This window comes from Frankliniella occidentalis, unplaced genomic scaffold (assembly GCF_000697945.3).
Source record: "Frankliniella occidentalis isolate FOCC.00 unplaced genomic scaffold, Focc_3.1 Scaffold5, whole genome shotgun sequence".
In the NCBI taxonomy this organism is placed as follows: domain Eukaryota; kingdom Metazoa; phylum Arthropoda; class Insecta; order Thysanoptera; family Thripidae; genus Frankliniella; species Frankliniella occidentalis.
Genome location: NW_026267135.1, coordinates 1,019,933 through 1,029,258, shown reverse-complemented (window position 1 = coordinate 1,029,258; position 9,326 = coordinate 1,019,933). Strand labels below are relative to the sequence as shown.

General features: G+C 53.5%; 1 protein-coding gene across 2 annotated transcripts in view; it reads left to right on the top strand.

Annotated features, from left to right (window-relative positions):
- Window positions 1–9,326, top strand: part of LOC113214172 (SH2 domain-containing protein 3C) — a 113,796-nt gene that overhangs the window by 743 nt on the left and 103,727 nt on the right. The gene's annotated exons all lie outside the window — the stretch shown is intronic.

Below are 9,326 nucleotides of genomic sequence, written 5' to 3'. Positions count from 1 at the left end.
GGGGGGTCGTCCTATCTAGAGTAGAGTGCAAAGATAACGGCCGGTGTGTTTCGTAATAAACGGCGCAGAACGCACGGCAGCAGGGGGGGGTCGAGCCAACGCGGCCGCGACCGTCCTCTGCAGTACGACGTGATCCTGAGGGGTCGTGGTGCCATGGCGCGCACCCCAGTGCGAAATGAATTTTAAGCGATATCGAATCGATATCAGAACGATATCGTTTTCAAGTTTCTGACTCAGAACTGATTCAAAAATGGGCCCGAAATCGACACTTTTCTGATGTCCGATATCGTTCTGATGTCAATTTGATATCCGCATTTCTCACTGGGACCCCCGCCGCCGCGGGCAGGCCTCAGCGCGACAACCCTCCCCTGAGGTATACATCGTCCCGCGCGGGGTCGCGGAGAGGGGCGGTGGTGGTCGTATGGCGCTCGCTCCTTGTCGAGCAACGACAAGCAGCGCATTCTCGCCGAAAAGGAGAAGAAAAAGAAACTCCCCGCCCGCCCCCTAGGCTCGGCTCCTCCGGCTTTCCTCCGGGCGATATTTCAGCTAGATTGGCCCCCGAGCAGTCCGTGAGCCGGAGCCGGGCGGGGCGGGGCTGTGGGGACCAGCGCGAGGCCCTCCTTCTCCTCCTCGCAGGCTCCCCTTCGTCCCCGCGCGTGTCTCCCTCCGCCCTATTTCCCCTTTTCCTTTCTCTCTCTCTCACTGCTATCCTCAGCCTCTTCTCCCTCTGCGTCACGGGATCGGCCCAACCACAACCACCGCCACCACCACAAAGTTCGCAGCTGCCGGCCGCCGCCGTGCTGGAGGACTACTAAACCGCAGTGTGTCTTTTGCGAAGGCGCGGGCACTCTGCTCCAGGCGGAACTCCAGGAGGATGGAGGGGAAGTCCAGGAGGAGGAGGAGGAGAAGGAAGAGGTCCGGAACCCTCTCTCTACACCCGAAGGACCCGCCGCGCCGCGCCCTTCGCCGCCGTGGTTATTACGTGGGGCTTGTGAGGGATGAGGTGTAAAGGAACCCGCTGTGCTCTGCTCGGCATGGTGGCGGTGGTGGTGGTGGTGATGCTCGCAGGGCCGGCGGGGACCTTTATGGGAGGCATTATCATGATGGGTCACGACCGTTTGGGGTCGTAACCAAGAGTGTTAAAAAGTAAGGTAGCAGGCCGGGGCGGGGCGAGTGCGCGCGCGCTTGGGGAGCACTGCGTTTGCGGCGATAACAGTTTTTGGCGTGTCAAGTGGAACTAACTGGCGCGGGCTCCGCGTCGCGCCGACGCCTTCCAGCACGCCGCGCGCGACTCCACAAGAAGCGGTGAACGGCACGCGGGCGCAAGCACAGCGTGCGTGTCGGCACGCGCATGTGCTTCTGTGCGTGTGTGTGTGTGTGTGTGTGTGTGCGTGCGTGCGTGTCTTCGCATACGGCTCCCACCATTATGCACCATACCAACCCCATAGTGGGGGGCGCTGCTATAGGCGATATTCCCTGTAATGAATCTAAAACAAACAAAATCCTCTTTGCTGTTGTTGCTGCTGCTGCTGCTGCTGCCGTGCATGCCATAGGCGCGCTCGGCAGCCTTCTTCCCGGTGGCGGCCGCACAGCGCCCTGCGTGTGCCACGACGACGACGGGGCGCTCTTCAACTTCAAAAAGGGTTATCACGACTGCTCTAGACAGGAAAAAGGGAAAGAGATGGGATAACTTCAAAAAGGGTTATCACGACTGCTCTAGACAGGAGAAAGGGAAAGAGATGGGATGAGAAGAATCCCGCGCGCGCGACCAAACGTGTGTATATCCCGCGTGCCTAGTTATACGCCCTGGGCGATGGAAATCACCCTTACCTACTCGAGGGGGGGTACGACGTCGAACGTCGAGCGGGTTCACACACACGCACACACAGACTCACACACACAACGTTGTTAACTGCGCAACTACCTCCCCCCGAGCGCCCGCCGCCGGTGTGTACTACCTTCCTCGAGTACGCGCGCACTCACGCACCTGGCCGTGTGTGCGAATGTGTCATGAGAGAGCGATTTGCATGTCACCCCCTCTCTCCCCTCTCTCCCCTCTCTCTCTCGTCATTCAGATCCAGTCGGGATCTGGAGCGATCGCGTTGGTCCGTGGGAATGTAATCCTGCGGCCCCAGCATCCACCGGTCCGCCGCGCACTCACACCGCTAGAATCTATCCGCATTTTTGGCGCATAGGTGCGTTAAAAACGCACGCTTTTAGGTGAGGCTCTGCTATAAGGTGTAAAAGTCTCTATAAAACACCCCACACTACCACCGACCGTTACGAGCTAGAGGTTTCTTCGCGGTGTGCAAAATGAAACCGAGCCGCGCAGCTGTTTTGTATTCCGTTGATGATGATTCGTCCAACGTTAACGCGTCTAAAGCGTCGCGTCGGCTGAAATAAAGAGGCGCCCCGGCATCGGGTGGGTCAGGTCAGCACTTTGGTTGTTGCTGGTATTATTTTTTTTTTTTTTCGCGAATTGCAAACACGACACCCGCGCGAGTGCCGCCGCAGGTCGTCTTGCGTGTTTTTTTTTTGTATTTTTTTTGTATTTTTTTTTTGTATTTTTTTTTTTGTATTTTTTTTCGGCAGTGTATAATACCGAGTCGCCTCGGTCGGTCATTGTGCGTCCATCGCGTCGTTCGCCGCCGGCCCATTGCGGCCTCGTTGACCGCATTGACCGCGTGCGGGGGGCAGTGTGTGAGGGGGAATCACGCGCTCGACTGCGCGAGTGTAACGAACGACTCTGACTGCAGCGGCAGCATCAAGCCGATGATGTCGTCTTCTTCGGCGCTCATCGCGGCCGCTACGACGATGACGACGGGCAGAAGCTGAGGAGGCGGTACTTCCCCAAAAAATGAATAAAAACAAATCTAGACAAATTAAAAAAAAAAGACAGTCAAAATTTAAAAAAAAAAATCAGAAGAAAATCAAAAATAAATTTTTAAAAAATTAGAAAAAAGTTCAAAAATTATATTGAAAAATCAATAGAAATCAAGGAAAGCAGGAAATTTGGTAACGCTTTTACTCATAGTAAGAGAAGTACCCCCTGGTTTACTTTCCATATTATTCACCATTAAAAGCAAAGGGGTGCGCTTTTCAACCGGAGTAGCCATAAGCCGTGAGCTGAGCGAGTAATATAGTGACGCTGGATTTGCGGGACTGGCTCCGTTTGATGTTTGGTCTCTTCCTCCTCTCCTGGGGCGCTGCTCACAGCTCCGCACCGCCGCCGCGCCGCGGGGTCCTCCCGGAGGACTCGGCCCGCCCCGCCCCACCCCGCCGTACTGCCTCAAAGGAGCGCGCAGTCAAAGTGGCCAGGCCGCTCGGCCGCGCTGCCCTTATCTCGGGCGGAAGGGAAGGGACTCTCCGAGGGCCCTATGCGCCGGGCCTATAGCTGGGCCCTATGCGCCGGGCCTATAGCCGGGCCACATCACCCGCACACGGTCCGACAAACTTTGGAAACATGAGACACGCACACTCCCCCGCCGCGCCGCACAGCCGGATTCACTCGCCGCGCCGCCTTGTGATCACCATCTGCTTGTGGATGGGTTAATTTCATCCCCCCGTAACGCAGAGTCTCTCTTATCAAGGGCGCACACACGATTTAATCCATTTTGACGTGACATGCTGGGGTACTTTTATCACGATCGTTCAGTTTAACGAATGGGGTACATTTATCACGACCGTCCAGTTAAAAGGAACGAGGTACTTTTTCCATACGACGCTCTGCCCTCCCCCTCGCTGTTGGGGTTGAGGGTTGTTAGTACTCTGCAAACTTTTACTGCTATGATGAAGTTACCCCACTCACTCGCAGAGGGGCACGTTTACTATGAACTTTCTAGTTTCAAAGGTGTGTGACGTGGAAAAAGTACCTACAACCCCACACGCGCTATCCTTCATGAGAACGCGTTTGCGCGTTTTGTGTGCGACACCGACACCTTCCGTGGTCTCGTCCGCCGCTTCTCTCGGCAGCTGCGGTATGGGTGCGACAGTTGAAATGAGATTTTGTGCGTGTGTGTGCGCCTGTGTGTGTGTGTGTGTGTGTGTGTGTGTGTGTGTCTGCGCGCGCCCCGGCGGCACAAACGCGTCCATTTCAGTCGGGCGGATATTGGTATTTGCAATGCGCAACGCGCCAAAACGAGCGAGATGAGAAATTGCGCGGCGTCCGTTATGCAGTACGACTCTGCTGCAGCGCGCGATTGCGTTTTAGTGCGGGTAGAGTGTGTGTGTGTGTGGGGGGGGGCTATGGCCATCTGCAGAGTGCAAAAAAACAAAATGAAACGTAATGTGTGTGTGTACGATAACGGTATGACTTCCGCGTATCGATCTATCATCTGCCCCTACCCATATGTAAACACATTTGGATGCATTCGCTTTTCATTTCAATTTGATAGAATTATAAGGTTCGGCAAAACTTTCACATCACCTAAAGACTGTCGAAAGTCGAGAGCTATCGCGAGCGTAAAAAAATCAGACTAAAAGGAAATCGAGACTTAGCAGTTGCGAGAAAATTAAGCGTGTACAAGCGCAAGCTTACTTTTTGAGGGGCATATTAATTCGTCACAGCCACTCCCCCCCTACCTCGTCACCCCCGTCACCCCTCGCTCGGCGTATGCAGAGCGGGTGACTGCGTGGAGAATGCAAGCCGGTGGCGAGAGGTCATGCTCCGCCAAGGGCCCTAAAGCCGGATTATAATACCGGAAGTATACGGATCGAATGTAACAAAATGTTTGGAACCTTTTTTCCCCCGTTCTCCGGGTCAGGGTTTTATTTTCATTGTTTGTTCGGACACCTGGCTCTCTACTTTCATCAGTTCGTGACAATGTTTCGACTCACACGACCCACACACACACGCACCGCCACCGTCACGACGGTGGCGTGTGGCGTGCACCTCCGCGCCTATGCAGCAGGGGCAGCAAGCAGCCGCGAGCACCGCGCGCACACAGGTGATAACAGCGTCTCTTTGCTTATCACCTCCCAAGGGAGAGAAAGAGAGAGAACGCGGACCCGACAAGGAAACAAAAGGCTTTTGAGTGCGATCCGCCGCCGCCTTCTCCGGCGGGGCGTTTGGCGTTACTGCAAAGCGCATAGGACCTCTCCCTCCAGCAGCAAGGGATTTTAATTTTACATATAGTATTCTTGGGAAATTTTTTTCAGAATATTTTTAGACAGTCCCTTTTAAATCTCTATAAAAAGTTAAAGCTTTTTCCATTTTTTCTGAAAATATTTAAATTTTTCCGATTTTTTTAAAAGTCGATTTGGCTGCGGACACGCGGCGGCGGTGAGGCTTTTTGCCTCGGCTGTTTGCCGGCGGCGGGCGTGACTGTCCAAAGCATGCAACCTGCCCCCCCCCCCTTCTCTCCTCTACCTTGCACTGCGCAGTGTGCATGCCGTGCTGTGCCGAGCCTTGTGTGTGTTGCGGCGCTGTTCGTTCGCTGACGTCTATAAGATTCCACCACACACCGCGCACCGTTTTCCAAAAGCTTTCTTTGCCGCGAGGCCACACCTCTACCGCCCGCCCGCCCGCTCCACCGCCTCGCGACGGGCAAAGACCAGAGAGGGGGGGGGGGGGTCTTTTCGGCGCATTTTGCGTATACCTCAGTCAGGCCCGCGGCGCGGTTCCCGCTCGGCCTCTGAATGACGGCGCGACTGGCGACCGCCGGCGGCGCAGGGAGGCAGTGCCGTGCGTGGGCGGGCCTTGCACTCCCCGTCTCGTCTGTGAAACATGCGTACTTCCAGTCCCGAGCATTGGTACCGGCATCAGCACCGTGAAAACTACCTTTGCCTTAAATTTACAATAATTTTCTGAAATTTTCGTCTTACAAACGATCTGTTTATTCTCGTGAATTTACGACCGACCGCTCGGATCTATCGCATTTTTCTTCGTGGAAACGTAGCATTAAAGCCGTGATTTTACAATTACATTAGAAATCGTCACTTTTAGATATTTCTCGTGCAAATCATCTTATCGTGAAACCTACACAAACGTTCTTCACGGTGAGGGCAAAGACAGTGAAATATTTCTCATTCTAATTACACGATAATTAAAGGACTTACCCCAGTATCTTTGATTTCTAACGAAGTACTTAATTATTTCAAAGATTTTGCTCGTATGCCGCGATGCGTTTTTAGGCCCGCCCGCTCCGTTCGCCTGCCCAGTTCAGGATGGACTGCCCAGGATGTGAATGGGGTACCAGCTGACTCGGCCGCCGCGGGGTCGGCGAGACGGCGGCCGGTGTCCATGGCGGTGTCGTTTCCCTTCCCGCGTATGAATACGTGTATATTCTGGAGAGGCGGGCCATGCCATAGCCGCTATGGGCTGCTCCAGCGGGGCCGGCGCGGTGTTCTGTTTCGCTTGGCCGAGCACGAGCGGAAAACCTCTGCGCGAGAGAATATTAGCATGGCTGACCGCTTGCTTGTCCGTTCTGCGGAAATCTTATAAGAAATCGTTGAAAAAAAAACAAACAACGACAGCAAAACAAAACTTGAAAAGGTCAATGTTGAAGAAAATGTGTCATCGCATATGTGCGCCACGGTGAGGCAAAATTGTGTTTTTCTATTGTAAGGGTTACAGAAAAATTTTCCTTGATGCGTGTTGTTAAATTACAACTTAAAATTGAAAATTTGCAAGTTCTATGTATTGACTTTGAATTTGTGACGAGCAAGAGTGGGCTGTCGTAAACTTACAAAATATCCTATAAATCGGAAACACAAAATATTTACCGAGATATTTTTCGGTGGTGAAAACAAATTCCGAACGCTTCGTCGAGCAGTGTATAGGTCGCTGGACCGCAGCGGCGCGCAGGGACCACCAGCCGCGCCGTTTATCCGGCCGAGTTAGCGAATACTAATAATGATCGGGGAGCGGCCCGCCTCTCTGGACCGCAGCATCACCATCAACTACATCATCATCAACCATCAAGGGGTATTGCACTCCAAAAAAGATCGGAAAAATATTTTTATAATCGAGAGAAAAAAATCAGAAAAATAAAGGATAAACTGGAAAAAAATCAGAAAAAAAATCGAGGAAAAACCGGAAAAAATCGAAATGAAACAGAATTTTTTGCAAGGTTGAATTTAAGTAGTTTGACGTGCAGCGTCCCTCCCGGGGGCAACGCCCGGGTGGCTGTTACTCTGCACTAAGCCCCGCTGCACCTGACTATGCCGATCGCCCGGGCCGCGGCCCCGCGCGCGCAGCTGCAGCTGCAGATGGTCGCGTTCGTCGTGCATTTCGAGTGCATGAAAAACAATCGAAGCGCTGGTGGAGGCAAGCTTAGTCGCGCAGCGCAAGAGTGCAGTGCTGTGCTGGTCTCTGAGGCGCGGCGTCCTTGGCTGCTGCTGCTGCTGCTGCTGCTGGCTGGCGCCCGCGGGCAGTGCGCTGCAAGCTAGAGGAGATGCTCCAGTTCCAATATATAATACTAAAAGCGCGTCGAAGACAATTAAACAGCTCATATCTCACATTTGACGCCAATTCAGTGTAAAAATTATACGTTTTCAAGATAAAATTCGAATTGTTTCATTTAAAAGTTTTCATTAAAAATAGTTTTGTCAGTAAGCTTAAAAAAAAAAAAAAAACACTAAAAGAATTACAGTGTATCTTCTATAAAAACGTTTTCCTTAAATGTCTTTTTTAAAACTTTTTTGTGATGTTGGGGCTTTTGCTGCTTTTACTTTCAAAATTATTCGGCAAGGCAAATGGCAATGGGGCCCGCACCACCATCGCGTCGCATTGCACTGCCGTTCGTGTATGGTTGTTGTTGCTACTTTGGGTCGTATGTGTGCTCCCCCGCTCCAGAGCAGCCGGCGCTTATATTTTACGGGAGGAGGGGGGGGGGCTGCTGTTGCGGTTGTGGCTCGCGCCGCCAACCGCCGCCACGCGCTTGCTCATCTGTTCCACCACCCCGCCGCACCCCGCCCCGCCCTGGCGCAGCGGGAGGAACGCCAATGGCCTCTTAGAGTGACGCCCACAACGCTCAATGAACCTCTCCCGGGGTAAGTGAAGGTCAGAGCAGAGTGCCCTGCTCCACATGGTGGGTGGTGTTGGTGCAGCTGCGCACGGGTGTCAGTTAAGTGAGGCCCTGTCACACGCATTCCAGCATCTGCACTATATTGGCAGAGAGTGCGGCGCTGTCATTGCAGCTGCACCATTTGGCAGAGAGTGTGGTGCTGTCACTGCAGCTGCACAATTTGGCAGGGAGTGCGGCGTGCGGCGCCGCCACTGCAGCTGCACCATTGGCAGAGAGTGTGGTACTGTCACTGAACTGCACCATTAGCAGCGAGTGCGGCGCTGTCACTGATGATGTCAGTAATGCATAGTTTCGAAGTACTTATTTCGTACACACATGGATGTGGTCAGTGGTCAGATGAAGAAGGCTAGCACCCCTCCCCCCCTCCCTCTCCCTTTTAAACCCGCACCCGCGTACACTGTCTGTGGTTGCGGTGCCGTACAGTCGCACAGCATTAACCGCTCGGCCCGCTCAGCGCGCCCGGCTCAGCTCGGCCCCCGCGGCGGCCGTCTCTTTTCATTGGGGTGCTGGTCCCAAAAGCACCTGCCCGCGCAACTTGTTTTTTTCTCTCCCGCGTCCTCCCGCCGGCCTCTCTCTGTGGGTGTTGAGCGGGATGGGATCGGCTTAAAGGTCCCGCTGTAGAGCACCGCATCCAGCGCGCCCGAGCGGGGCCCGGGGCGGCGAGGGACTCGTTAGAGAAAAGTGTTTTGTATCGAGGGGAGCGGCGGCTGGCGGCGGGCGGGCGGGCGCGGTGGAGAAGTGCTGGCGTGGAGCTGCGAACGAGGAGGGGGCCTGGTGTGACTATGGCGGCGGGGCTCAGGTGGGCGAGGCGCGCGCGAAATCGCTTAACTTGCTCCTACAGTAACAGTCCTCCCCTCCCCTCCTCTCTGCCCTCCTCCACTTCTCGCATATCCCCTTCCCTCTACCCTTTGAGGCAGATGGTTTGACTTTTGCGGCACTGCAACATAAATGCGCGACGGAACTCTGCGTAGTCTTGATCGACTGAATAAGATGAGTTTTTGTTTAAGCAATTTAAGTAACTAGAGGGCTACAAACAAAATCAATACAGTTCCTGCTTTTTATTTTTAAATTTGCAACAAAAATTTCACGTTCCTAGCTCAAACCGCACTGATAAACTAAGTGTTCAACTGCTCAACACTTCTAAGTGTGCAACTGTAAGTTAAATACTTGCAAGTGTGCAACTGCAAGTTAAATACTTGCAAGCGTGCAACTGCAAGTTAAATACTTCCAAGTGTGCAACTCGGTAGGTATGCACTTGCAAGTGTGCAACTCCTCGGTTGAACACTTCTACACAGTAAG